Below are 13,176 nucleotides of genomic sequence, written 5' to 3'. Positions count from 1 at the left end.
ATTAAGGGACAATGTATAAAATTATGCTTTGATATATTAAAAAGGCTGAATAAATTAATACAGCTTCCTAAGCATCTCTCATACTTTACCTTGAGAATTAGCTATGTACTCTGGCAGAACCAGGAAGGAATTAGTAATACAAAGAGAACAGGAATCAGTCTTATAGTACCAGTAATAGAGACATCCTTCTTAATCAAGATTTTGAAAGCATGTTTCATGTTGATACTTATTTTATTTTGAAAGAAATCTCATTTAAAAAGCTTCATATTTAGCCCCACTGTTCATTTATGCCCCTGGATGAAGTGCAAACATTTGGATGTTCATTCATCTGAATAATATCACTAGTTAAAAACTTCCATTATTACTAATAAAAATAGCAACAGTATTTATATTGTGCTATGGAAATTTAAACTGTTTCACAATAATTAATTAGTAAATGACATGACAAACACTATCTACATACTCTCATTTTAATAAACTATCATGTACTAGGATTTAATAGGAATGAAATCAGCCTAGATCTTACCTAATTAGAGAACATTTCTGTATTAGAAAATACAGTACTGAAAACTCAATAATTATTTCCAGTGGACAAGTTTTCATACTATGATCTAACAAAAATCTTACAGCTATTTAAAGTGTTAGAAATATAAATTTGTGACTCAATATTTCTGCCTTGGAGCCTGTCTTTATTTTTAATTAACAGTAAAGGTCCAATTTAAAGCAGAATGTGTCAACTGATTAGCTCGAAGTTCAAGATTCTGTCATACATGTCTGTACTGCAGACAAAAAGTTAAATGCAAGGGAATGAGTGTAGTTTTTAGAACTTTTTTTAAAGTTAAAAGATTTATCTAAAGACTTTGACCCAATGGATAACCAAATGAACTATTTATGAAAGCAGATCTTTTTTTTTGTTACAGACATTTAAATAATCTATATTTGTAGGGTGATATCTTAGAGATTACTTTACTATCAATATATAGAAGTAATAACCTGGTAGATAGCGTTACCTATGAAAGGTCCATCCCATCTGCTATTCTTGTTGAAAGCTTTTCATGCACCAGTAAACTCAGTAAATATCAGAAGATAAAGCATAAGCCTACCACGCCACGGATTTACTCCTAATGTCTCCTCAAAGTGCAGCCCGATGCAACGATTACAAATGATTTTCTTCTAATGTCATTTTACATAACCCTTTTTTCTGCATGAGTAGTTAGTGCGGAATGAATGAATGAATGCCATTAAAACAGTTAATCATTATCTAGGACACTGGCCTTACTCCCTTCACTACTAGGAATCTCCATGACAAAGGCCAAGAGATCAAAACGCCAGAGCTGCCTCAGTGTCCTATTTCTAACAGTAATTTTTTATGCAAATGACCTGCTGGGCATCTCTCTCTGTGACCTTGGGCTGCCCTTATCTAAACTGACTTTGATCCAATGAGGGCTTGTATCTAGTTGAAGCTCATTACTATATACGACCTGCAATCAATTGCACTAACTAAAGGGAATTTTCTACTCTTGTGAACGCAAAACAGACTTATTTTTAAAATCATACATATGCTTAAAAACTAGACTATATGTTTTTTATTAATCTAATTTGTTATATGAGTATATATTAAAGAGCAAATATATTAAGTACTTGAAGTAAATATATTAATGACCAAAATGTAACATTGATAAAGCACTGAGCTTAACTCCAGTCCATCTGAACAAGTCACATTTGTATATACACCTCTCAAATCAATTATGCTTTTCATGTTTGAAAACTACCTTACTCTTTCAAAAATATTTCCAGGGCTTCCCTGGTGGCGCAGTGGTTGAGAGTCCGCCTGCCGATGCAGGGGACACGGGTTCGTGCCCCGGTCTGGGAGGATACCACATGCCGCGGAGCGGCTGGGCCCGTGAGCCATGGCCGCTGAGCCTGCGCATACGGAGCCTGTGCTCTGCAACGGGAGGGGCCACAACACTGAGAGGCCTGCGTATAGCAAAAAAAAAAAAAAAAAAAAAAAAATTTCCAATTTCTTCTTTTAATAAACTCACTAATACCATTCAATACCAAAGGTATTGAACAATACCTTTCCTTTGGTATTGTTCACAATATAAATGCCAACAGAAATGTAACTGGTACATATTCAAGGAAAATCACAGCTGGGGCCTAAAGGAATCAAAGGAAGAAATTTTAAAGTTGGGCAAATAGTTTTGCAGTGAACTGAACCAAAGCTGAGTCTGAAAAGGCAAAAAACGATCCCATATGACCACAGATACAAAGGCTAATGTCTTGTCCTCCATTTTCAGTGTTTTTCTGGGGTGGGTCCTCACACCTGGGGATCTGAATTCCAGGTCTATTGCACCCATGATTTTAGACAAAGCCTTCCATTTGCATACTGTTCTGACAAATATTCACAGTATTACTTCCCTCTGAGAAATTCGGGGAAGAAAGTCTCTCCTCAAGCTAAAGGCTTTGAAACTCTTTTAAAACAAAGCTTCCTTTATGAAGATTTTTAAGCTTTTTTTCCTCAGTGAAAAGAAAGAATTCAATTGTATTCCAGTGGACATTGCTACTAATTTCCTCTACATCCTAAAAATGCCATTAAAAGCACCATATATAAGGATATACCTATATTTTTTATGTGTTAAAAAACTTTGTCATGTACCCAACAGACTCCCAATCCATTGGGTAATTCCTTAATTAGGCAGATTTTTGAAACATGTATTATGTACACAACAGACCGGAACGTCTCCTTTGGAGCATTTTCTAGTCTATCGGGTGATTACATCATTAAGCCACACATGCTATGTAGAAAAAATCCTTATGAAAATTCATGAAAAAATGTACAGCACAACATTAGCATGCAGCAGACGTGTATGCTTTTGATATTTTCTCTGTTAAAAAAAAACTACATGAAGTAATTAGTCCAGGTCATGAAAACATGAGAAAGGTACCAGATACTGGTGAAAACGAAAATTGCAAAAAATTGCATTTCTCATGGTTTAGCAGAGAGTAATTTGCTTTATTGGAAAATAGATTCTAAAACAGTGTTCATTTGAATTGCAGCAGAATAAAGGGTGTTGCTTTATTGATTTGATATTTCCTATGTACATGTAATTTCTTCACTACCCCTCTTTTGGATACTCTTAAGTTTTACAAGCCAATGGGTTGAAGGTTGCAAATGACCAGTGTGGTTATTGAAGTCCTTGAAGTACTGTATGTTTGTATACTTATATCTTCATTTTACGTAACCTAGAGTGTAAGGGGTTACATGACTGTATCTTTTTCAAGTCAAAACTACGTTACAGTAATAAGAATAGAGGTAAACTGTTGGTATAATTCCCAACCAGATTATATATCTACAATGTTAAGTGTTAGGCAAAATCTGAAAGCCAATATATTTGCAGACTAAAATCAATGAAGCATAAGTTTTATAAAAAGGAGCTATTAAATTTATTAATTTATGATTTTTCTTTTTGTAAATGACATTCTACCCCTACCCCCCAAAAAAGCCAACAACAAAAAAGAAAACCTCAGTAAGCAGAGAACAATGAACATATGCAAGACAGTAAGGATCACACTAATTCACCCCCTGAATGTTCTAAATCTTCATGGCTTAAAAAGTATCCCAATTTTCTCCAAAGGTAGTGGCATTTATTCACTGGGCCATAGCTAATTTTACATGGAATGCAAAAATGTTAGTTTAAGTTTAATTCACCACCTTATTTAAATAAATCCAATGTAGCTCTCAAACTGCAGAGCTATCCCTCCGTCTATTTTAATTTTAAAGTAAGTTAGCAAAGGCTTCCTTCTTAATCCCCAGAGACTACCTACATAGTGACACAAACGCACAAATTTATGACAGCAACATAAATGCTCTTCTGAAGTAATGTGCAACATTAAGTGAAAATCGTTTCCTGGAAAGATATTATAGGTATCTATATTTTATTTGCCATCTTAAACATATCTGGGTCTTTATGGCCTTATTTTAAAAATGTATTTCCTTTTTATATTTCCTGGTGCAAATGGACTGCATAAATAAGCAATGTGCTATGAGGCTTCAGACCAGCCGATAAAACCTTTCAATTTTCATGCCAGCTTCTTCTTTTGTAATTCAAATCCGCCTGGAAACTGGCAGCTCTGAAAACTGAAACAAGCACTGCCACAAATACCTTGTAATGCTATCGACCTTGTCTGCCCATGCAGTGAGAAAAGGGGATGCGTATGTGTCTGCAGCCATCCAGATAACACAACTCATTTTTTGGGGGGTGGGGGGGATAACAGAAGCCAGCCCCAGACTCTGCACCCAAAGCAGTCATTACCAGTCACACTGGAGAATAAGTCTCTTCAAAATACACAGTGCATTTAAAAACCATATATGAGGCTGAGCCGCTGCTGTCATTACCAATTTTAATTTAGCTCCTTCAGTTTGCCAGCCAGATAAACTCTTTAGTGCTGTTTTTTAATCTATTTGCCACATTTTATGTTTAAGATTATAGTAATATGGACAGGAGAAGGAATCACTTTTAGGGGAAATAAAGAAATAGATCCGCTTATCAGCGCCCATCAGAAAGTTCATTAATCAGCCAGGCTTTGTGCCCTCTAAATTGAAAGGTTAAATAATCCTCTCAGGAATATTTCTTGGCCCCTCCGCCAATTGTCCGGAGAGGAGCTGCCATTCATAGTACGAGGGATCGGTGACAGGGTATCTTACCCCTGTTTGGACCCCAAACAATGATGGACAAATGGCCTGGTTTACAAAGAACCTTTTAGTACATGGATGGAAAACGACCACAAGCTTTGATGCAGGGTGGAGGGATGAGGAGGGCATGGAGACATGATGTGGGGGAAGGGAAAGAGAAGAACACATACATGTGTGAATCCATAGATATTTTATCTGAATGTTTATTGGGGTAGACTATAAAACACAGAAACCACATTAATATACATCTACCAACCACACGCAGGACTTAACATATTCAAATCTGCTTGTATATTTTGCATACAATTGCACATAAACTATCACTGAAAAATTGTAGAATAAAAGAACCACAGCTTTATTATATTTATTAGCTAATACACACGGGATCCAAATAAGCCCCGAGATTTTCATTTTTGCCATAACTCCACACGACTTACAATACATACTTCTCCCCCTCCCCATACCCACCCGTGCTTATTCTACTGAAATACTCTTAACCATCAGTCACAAAGGTAGAGAATTCCACAGCTGTAAATATCTGTTTAAAGGGGGAAGTAATGCTTTTTTGCTTTTACAATATGCTCCATCTTAGCTCCTACATGTCTTAAAGAACAAACATGGAATAGGAATGCTCTTTGAAAGAATACCAATCACATCCACTGAGGAAGTGCTTAATTTTGTGTTGCCCTTTTTGCTGGACCTATATGAGAATACGGTGGGAGACTGCAAAACAACTGAACAGTCTCTTATAACTCAACATTTTGCTGTGAAATCAGGCTGGTTTCTGGCATCAGTCATGTGAAGGCCATGAAGCAGTTTTACCTGAAGTGCAAAAAACTGATATGCTATTTTTGTTTCATTTCTCATCTGATTAACATAAACCCTCTACCACTAGCAGAAAGTATTATATTTGGTTATGATAGATGACTATATTCAGATGACACTGAAGTTACCATCTAAGAATTATACATTTATTAACAATATATTTTTTCAAAATGATATCATTATATCTTTATATGGCACACATTTTATTTAGTCATTTTCACTAAAAGAGAAAGTAGAGTAAATATGTTTGTGATCTACTCTTAAAAGTCTTTATAATGATTTTTAGGCAAATCAAATTAAGAAAATAATTTGTTTGCTATAATTTAATTAAAAGTTACTCACCTACATTTCTAGAAAGACAAGCATAAATAACTAGAAAATGAAAACTGAGGTAAATAATTTTAACTAAAGACACTGTTTGTGGGGATTTTAATTTCAATAGCTATAAAGAGGACAAATTTTTAGGAGACAGACAGTAAAGGGGTCATTACGGATCTCCTCATCGTAGGCAAATAAAAGGCTTCACAATACATAATCTGAGTTTGGGCTATTAGTCCAGTTGCTATCTCTACAGGAGTGAGGAATTTGTGGGTTTGCTGTATTGGAGCTCACAGAGTGTTGAACACAGGCTAAGTGTTAGGTATTGTGCTAAGTACTTTACATTTATTATCTCACTACATACTTATAACAGCTCTAGAAGGCACTATACCCATTTTTCAGATGAAGAAACTGAGGGTCTCAGAAGGGAAATATTTTAACTAGGTTTGCACATCTAGTAAATGAAAGAGCCAGAATTTAAACCAATGTTTGATCCCAAAGCTGGCATTCTTTCCCCTATATTATGATAAAAAACATTCCTTAGTAATTTCCTCAGAAATAAGTCTGTCCTTTAAGCCCAATTTTATAGCACATTTTTCTAAGGACTTCAGTAAAATGAGAAGGAAATGTGGTATAAAGACAAATAAATGAAATGTGAGAGATCCAAGAAAGAGAGAATTGAGATTTTATTATACAAATGAAGTTAAGGAACAACCAAAACTTAGTTCCCCTAACTGAAAAGAAATATGGGTAATCCACAAATACATGTAAAGGAACAATATTTATGTAAAATGGGTATTTATAGACATGGATATATTACACATTATAAAGATGACCTTATAATCTAGCTAATAGATTCAATTTTGTATGATTTTTGAAAAATGGAATTAAAATATCGAGATAGCTTTATTACCAGCTGATTCACACAGTGAATTATTTTTACAAAGCTAATATGAATTTCTGAACATTCCCATTGAATATTTGTTTTTGAAATGTGATCTGCCAGTGTAGTGGTACACCAATTAAGGTACGATCTATTTTAATTCCAAAGATACTAAAAATATATTTTTGGTTAAATGTCCTCTAAACATGAAGCATTTTTCTTCATATAATAGTTTTGATATTTCTAAAAAACCAGAGTTGTTGGTCTTGGAGGACCACTGCCGAACTCAAAATAGCTGGAAGAAAATATTTACAAATGTACAAAAATATGACTCTCATGACTTTCTGGCATGTGGGGATCAAATGGCAAATGAATTTCAAGTCTAAAATCTGATTGAGTTTATCAGTAATTCATTAACTTTTAGTCTTTTAAGAGATTTTGCTTCTAAAACCTTAAACTTAATTCAACTTAAGTTTACAACTGTAGTTTATACCATAACAGAAAATGTAACACGAGTTCAGAGAGATTGTTCATGTCAATAACTCAAGGGGTTCTTTCAGGAATCTTTTCCTGCAGATTAGTCAAATGACTGACCAAAACCTTTAAAGATTATGGTTGATCATGACTGTGAATGACTAAGTGATTCCTAAATACTTAAGACCTGTTAGGAATTATTGTAATCTACCATGTCATTCACATGCATGACTACTAAAAGGAATGCTTAATACAAATATCACTGGTCCAGTATACTTTACTTTTATTCTTGCACTGAAATGTCCAGAGAAGATCATGACAAGCTCAATCACCTGGAGTATATTTATTTAAGGAATACATGAATCACCCGTTCAAAGTACATATGAAAAATAATCACTTGAATATGCTAAAATTATTCTACCTAATAGTTGTATGCTCTTTACGTGTACTTAACATGACAAAGAACAGGCACCATTCAACATTTCAGAGTTCTGAACTCTAATTTATTATATACTGTTCAGTGTTAAAACTTCACGGATCTTGAAAATTCTCAGGCTACCTGTTTTACATTCATTTTTGTCATAACAGGGACAGTATTTCAAAGTGTAGAGCTTCAAGGAAAAAAACAACGTAGTTTTCTTTGGGATTATATGAATAATGTATGTGTTTTTTAAGGAAAATAAAGAAAATATTTAAAAAATGTTATATATATATTAAAATTATAAACACTTAGAAATTGGAATATAATTACCACAAAATTTAAGTATCAAGAAGAAATTGCCCCTACAATAACTAACTATAATTCCTTTGTAAGTAAAGGTGAACATAACTAGGGAAAAGAAAAAAAGAGTTAGAAAATTTTGTTCAATTACATTTGAACAAAAGTCCAAATGTAATTTTGCATCTTTCTATCATCCTCAGGAGAAACATTTATTAACAGGTAAGAAAATAAAGACCACAACAGGAATTCCTTTACATTTTTAAAACAGAAGTAAAACTTAAAGTCCATACAGTAAATATATAAGTCTTAAACGTAACAGACTTTGCTGCCAGCCACTAAGGGGCATATAAACAAGCACAGGGATTGTTTTGTCAATTGAAGAAAGGAAGTTGCTGTTAGAGTTTTAGATTCAATTAGTTTATTATTAGCAACATGTACTACATAAAAAATAAATAGAAATTACAATGATGGGTGATTAGGACATTAAAGATTTAGAAAATGACAAAAACACAGCTGTTTGTAGGTCAAAACATTTGTAAAGAATCTTTTCTAAATTGTGTGAATGCTACATACTTTTCATTGCTTGATTATCTGAAACACTTAAATCTACATTAGAATTATTTTCATAAAGCAAATCTACATTAGAATTATTTTCATAAAGCACTTGATATTATTTAAATATATTAAAACAAGAAACAACTACTCAAAATATTCCATTATTGACTTCCCATTTAAAACAAATTAATTTTTGCATTAAAATATTAGAAATCAAATAAGTTGGGCATTCTCTCTGAAAGGGATGACACTTCAATATTTCTCTGACAAAATGAAAATATGAAGGCTCTCCCATGTGCTTCAATAAATAGAAATAAACTATATTCAAATATAATAATTTTATTCTACTCCCATTCAAAAACACGTTTGTATACACACAATGTCTAGAGATCTGAGGCAACATTGCGAGAGGAAAAATAACATATGCATTTATAATTCACAATGTTCACTTTTTTCCCCTTCCTTTTACTGAAGCTTTAGAAAATTGCTTTTTGATGATTTGGCAAATTGTATTTATTTTTAAATGAATCTCATTTATTGAGATTGATAATTCCAGGTTTCATTTGCTTTGAAATTGCATTTTCCAATTGCTTCCAATGATAAGTTCTAGCAAATGTGGTCCAACATGCTCGTGAAAAAAATCAGTTGACCTATTCTGTAAATGTAGTAATTATCTTTTACACTAAATTCAAAACATGGTAAGACTGAACTAAAAAGTTATTAGCAAAATGTTGACACTAAATTCTTTAAGAACAAGGTGAATGTTTAAATAAATATTAAAGCATTCACACAAATTTTCCATTTGAAAAAAATCTTTAAAAATTTTGGTCACTGTCCAAATGTATTTCTATCTCTGTTATCACAGATGGAGTTTTAGAAAAATAAGTTATCAATGCTTATTCAGAAAATTCTTTTTATTCAGACACCAAAGTAACTTGAAACAGAAAGCAGTGTGATTTACTTTATAAGTACTACAATGGAAAGATGGCCCTGAAGTACTACAAAATAGTCATGTACCATCTGAATCCTCAGAGCATGATTATATTCACCTCAGTAGTGTTCTAGTATTAAGGGCATTTTTAATAAACACTAAAACTCTGAAAATTTGACAGAGATGTAATATCTTAATAGCAACACTTAACCACAGTGATTCAAGACATAGAGGAAAAAACCCTACAATTTAAAGAAGAGTATTCCCAGTTCTTAAGGAAATTGGCAAAGTGAATTGAACAACCAAAAATAAGAGCCTCCAAAATGAATTTATAAAGTCTTAGTTTGTGATTATCTGTATGCCAGGGCTCAAAAAAACGTAGGAAGAAAAAGTTTATTTAAATAATTCTAAAATAGGGTGAGGCCTAGTTCTCACTCTGTTTGGAGGTAGTTGACGTTTTAAAATGCAGTATGTAACCAGTTCTATTTCCTTTGATACACACACACACACACACACACACACACACACAAGAAAAAAGAAAGTCCTATCTTTTGATATCTACTGTGTGGATGGGGTTCTTGTGGGTTTTGCAGTTCTGCTTATGTAGCCGAGGAGCTCTCAGATTCTGAGATTTAGGATTCCCAACATATATTCAATGAAGATAGAGAGACAGAGGAGTTTTGTCCGTGAAAAGAAAAGGTTCTGGCTTGGGCTGACTTTTTAAAACTCTTTTAGACTCTTTAATTTTTTCTCACTTTAAGTTAAGTAAAATATATTCCATTTTAGTATTAGGTAGAAAATTGTTACCCACCCTAACTTACATCATAATTCCAGGATAAAGCCCTTTGTACAGTTATTGTCTTATAACCAAATTCCACTTTCTCAGTCTTTCCTTCTGGACTGTAAAACATAGTTCTAAAATTAAATTTAAATCTTTTGACATTTAGGGTTACCTATTCTATGGTATGGCAGAGAATGTTTTAGAGAGTAACATTTGTTTCCATACTGTGAAAATCCAGAAAACACATTTCTAAATTGATGTTTCCAGGTAAGGAGAGAAAACTGAGTGGCAAGATGGAATGATATTGTTAATTATTGTCTATAAGATATACTCTGGTATTCAACTGGTTCAGGTAAGACTACTATTAATTACTAGTAAACTCAGGTTACAAGCCTTTCCTAGACTAGAAAGGAAGACAAGGAAACTACTCCGCTCCATGTCCCTGTGAGCAAGTATTTTACTTTTTGAATTCTAGGCATTCCAAACATTATATATAAAGAAACATTTAAAACTTAATTCTTCCAAAAAGGTTGCATTTTCTTCCTGTTTAAACTTTTAGTTAAAATAAAAGGTAGTAGGTTGTAACACATCTTAACAATGCACACAAAGAAATCCAAGCGCAAAATTAAACATAAAAGATGTATTGTCCTTTTTGGTTCTTAATACATACGGCCCCCAAACAGCAAACTCTTGGTTAACTTTTTTAAGTAGATTAAAAACAAGATTAACAAAATGTCCAAAGCATGTCAAATTATAGCCTCTACTAGTTAAAAATTCTGCTGGTTGTAAAACTCTGTTGGTGGCCATTTTGGCCTAGGATTTTTAATATAAATGAGACTAGAAATGACAGGGGATGGGGGAAGGGACTTTCCTTCTTGAATAGTTAAAGAGGGAAATTTTTTTTATCTAGAATGAGTTATCTGAAAGATGAAAAAGAATATTCAAAGTTAGGCTTTACCAAAATCTGAAATTATAACAAATTAAAATATAAGAACAGTGCTATATTACTGAAGATTTAAAAAACTTTCTAAACATTTTCTGAAGGAGGTAAATACATAAACTATTTGGAGAAATTGTTTAATTGCTAAATAAAAATCATATATTTTTCTTTTTCCCATGCCGGTCTCCAAATTGGTAATCTAAAGTCATTAAATTACATGACATAATTTTATAGCCATTAAAATATATAAAGAAAAATGACATGGCCAAATAGTTGTTGTAATATGGATACATACGTACATATACAAAAATATATGTAGTGTCTTAGAGTTTTATTAGCATGTACCGTTTAGAATGATGGTCTTATTTTTTTATTAATGAAGTCTAGTCAAGTCTGGTTAAAAAGCTATTCTATTCAGATATAAGTTGTAAAGGAGACTTTATTTGATCTCTCATGAAATTGCTGAAAATAGTGAACACCTCTCTTTTTAAATTTTCCTCTTATTTCAGAATGAGGAAAGTGTGTTTTAAGGAATTCTTGATTTGATTTGATTTCACAGGTCCATTTACACCAGTCAACTTACCATCTTTCTTATGTGTTTGAGAAATAAAACTCTGTTTAACCTATAGACTTTTTTTTTTTTTTTTTAAAGAAAGTGATTCCTGGATAGCCCTTAAATTGTAGTAGCTAAACTTTAGGTTGTGTAAATGTCCTTCTATTCTCACTGACTGAGAGTCAGATAAAAGCAATAGAAAACTTCTTAAATGTAGACATTTCCAAATTAGATATACAAATCAATTTCTCCCCTCAAAAAGCATAGTTCATTTTGGGTAAGGAATGGGCATGTTTTGGTTAGAAAAAGAAATTAATCAATGATTAAGTGTAGAAATACCCAGTTTTAAGAAGATTGGATTAAATGAATATACAGTAGCAGTTCTAACCTGGGCTTTATTACTCGGTCATTGCCCTGATTGATGCCACATTCACGTGTGAGGGCTACTATGAGTCAATAGATGGCAGTCCATCGCCTAGTAAAAGAGCTGAAGATGACTAAACTCATCATGCATCTTGCTTTCATTCAAGATTAAATATTGCTCAATTGCACACATTAGGATATTTCCTATATGTGTAATTATTTGGCTATTTTGCTGGATTGATATAGATGTACATGTTTATAAATATACTTGTTTTGCATTTATACTTGCACCGTAAACTAACTCTTAATTACTAATTATTAATTTAAACTTGACAATTATGAATTGTGATAGTTATTTCAATATTATTTTGAAAAATTAATCAGGATTCCAAATTAAGACAAACTTTTCAAAATGATTTTGTTAAACTTATAGATAGAATATACTGTAATTTCCCCAAAGGCAAATTCGTTTTGTTATTTTTTTTTCCCCAACTATTCCTTTTACAATTTATGTTTTTCAAAAGCTACAATAGTAAATGAACCTTCAAATATCTGTTATACTAAACACTGATTTCTATACTTCTATGACAGTTATATAAAAGAATGCAGGTGCAAATAATGAAAAGAATGGCTTTAAAATAGTACTTTCTATACTTCAAGTTTTCAAGATTGGAATTTTCTAACTTAGGGGAAAAAGGAAAATTAATGCAATGTCAAATCCATTAGGCTATTACTTAAAAAAAATGTTGATGAAAAACTTGCTATACAGTTACAAAGAGTGACTGTGATCTTGAAAAGTGTAATACATGATTGGATTCCAATTAAATTTAGGCTAAGAATTTCACCACAGCCTGTTAGGATAAAAAAAAATTGCTACCCTAACACAAACATAATGTATTCATATGAGTTACACCTGTAACATATGTGTGTGTGTGTGTGTGTGTGTGTGTGTGTGTGTGTGTGTGTATGTGTGCGCTCGCATGTGCATGTATTTATTTAAATTTTTTTTTGGAGTAGGGGATAACACCAAAGATTTTTAACAAAACTCAATTTGGGACTGAGGATAGTTAAAGAATTACAGCTTTCTACCGAGAATCTTTAAACAAATTAAACAGTGATAACAATGTGAAAACAAACCA

General features: G+C 32.7%; 1 protein-coding gene across 3 annotated transcripts in view; it reads right to left on the bottom strand.

The window, feature by feature from the left end:
• ZCCHC7 (zinc finger CCHC-type containing 7) overlaps positions 1-13,176 on the bottom strand; it is a 248,607-nt gene that overhangs the window by 17,580 nt on the left and 217,851 nt on the right. The gene's annotated exons all lie outside the window — the stretch shown is intronic.

Source organism: Mesoplodon densirostris, chromosome 6, assembly GCF_025265405.1.
Source record: "Mesoplodon densirostris isolate mMesDen1 chromosome 6, mMesDen1 primary haplotype, whole genome shotgun sequence".
Lineage (NCBI taxonomy): Eukaryota > Metazoa > Chordata > Mammalia > Artiodactyla > Ziphiidae > Mesoplodon > Mesoplodon densirostris.
Note: the sequence above shows the minus strand (reverse complement) of the source record. Positions and strands in the feature narration are given on the sequence as shown.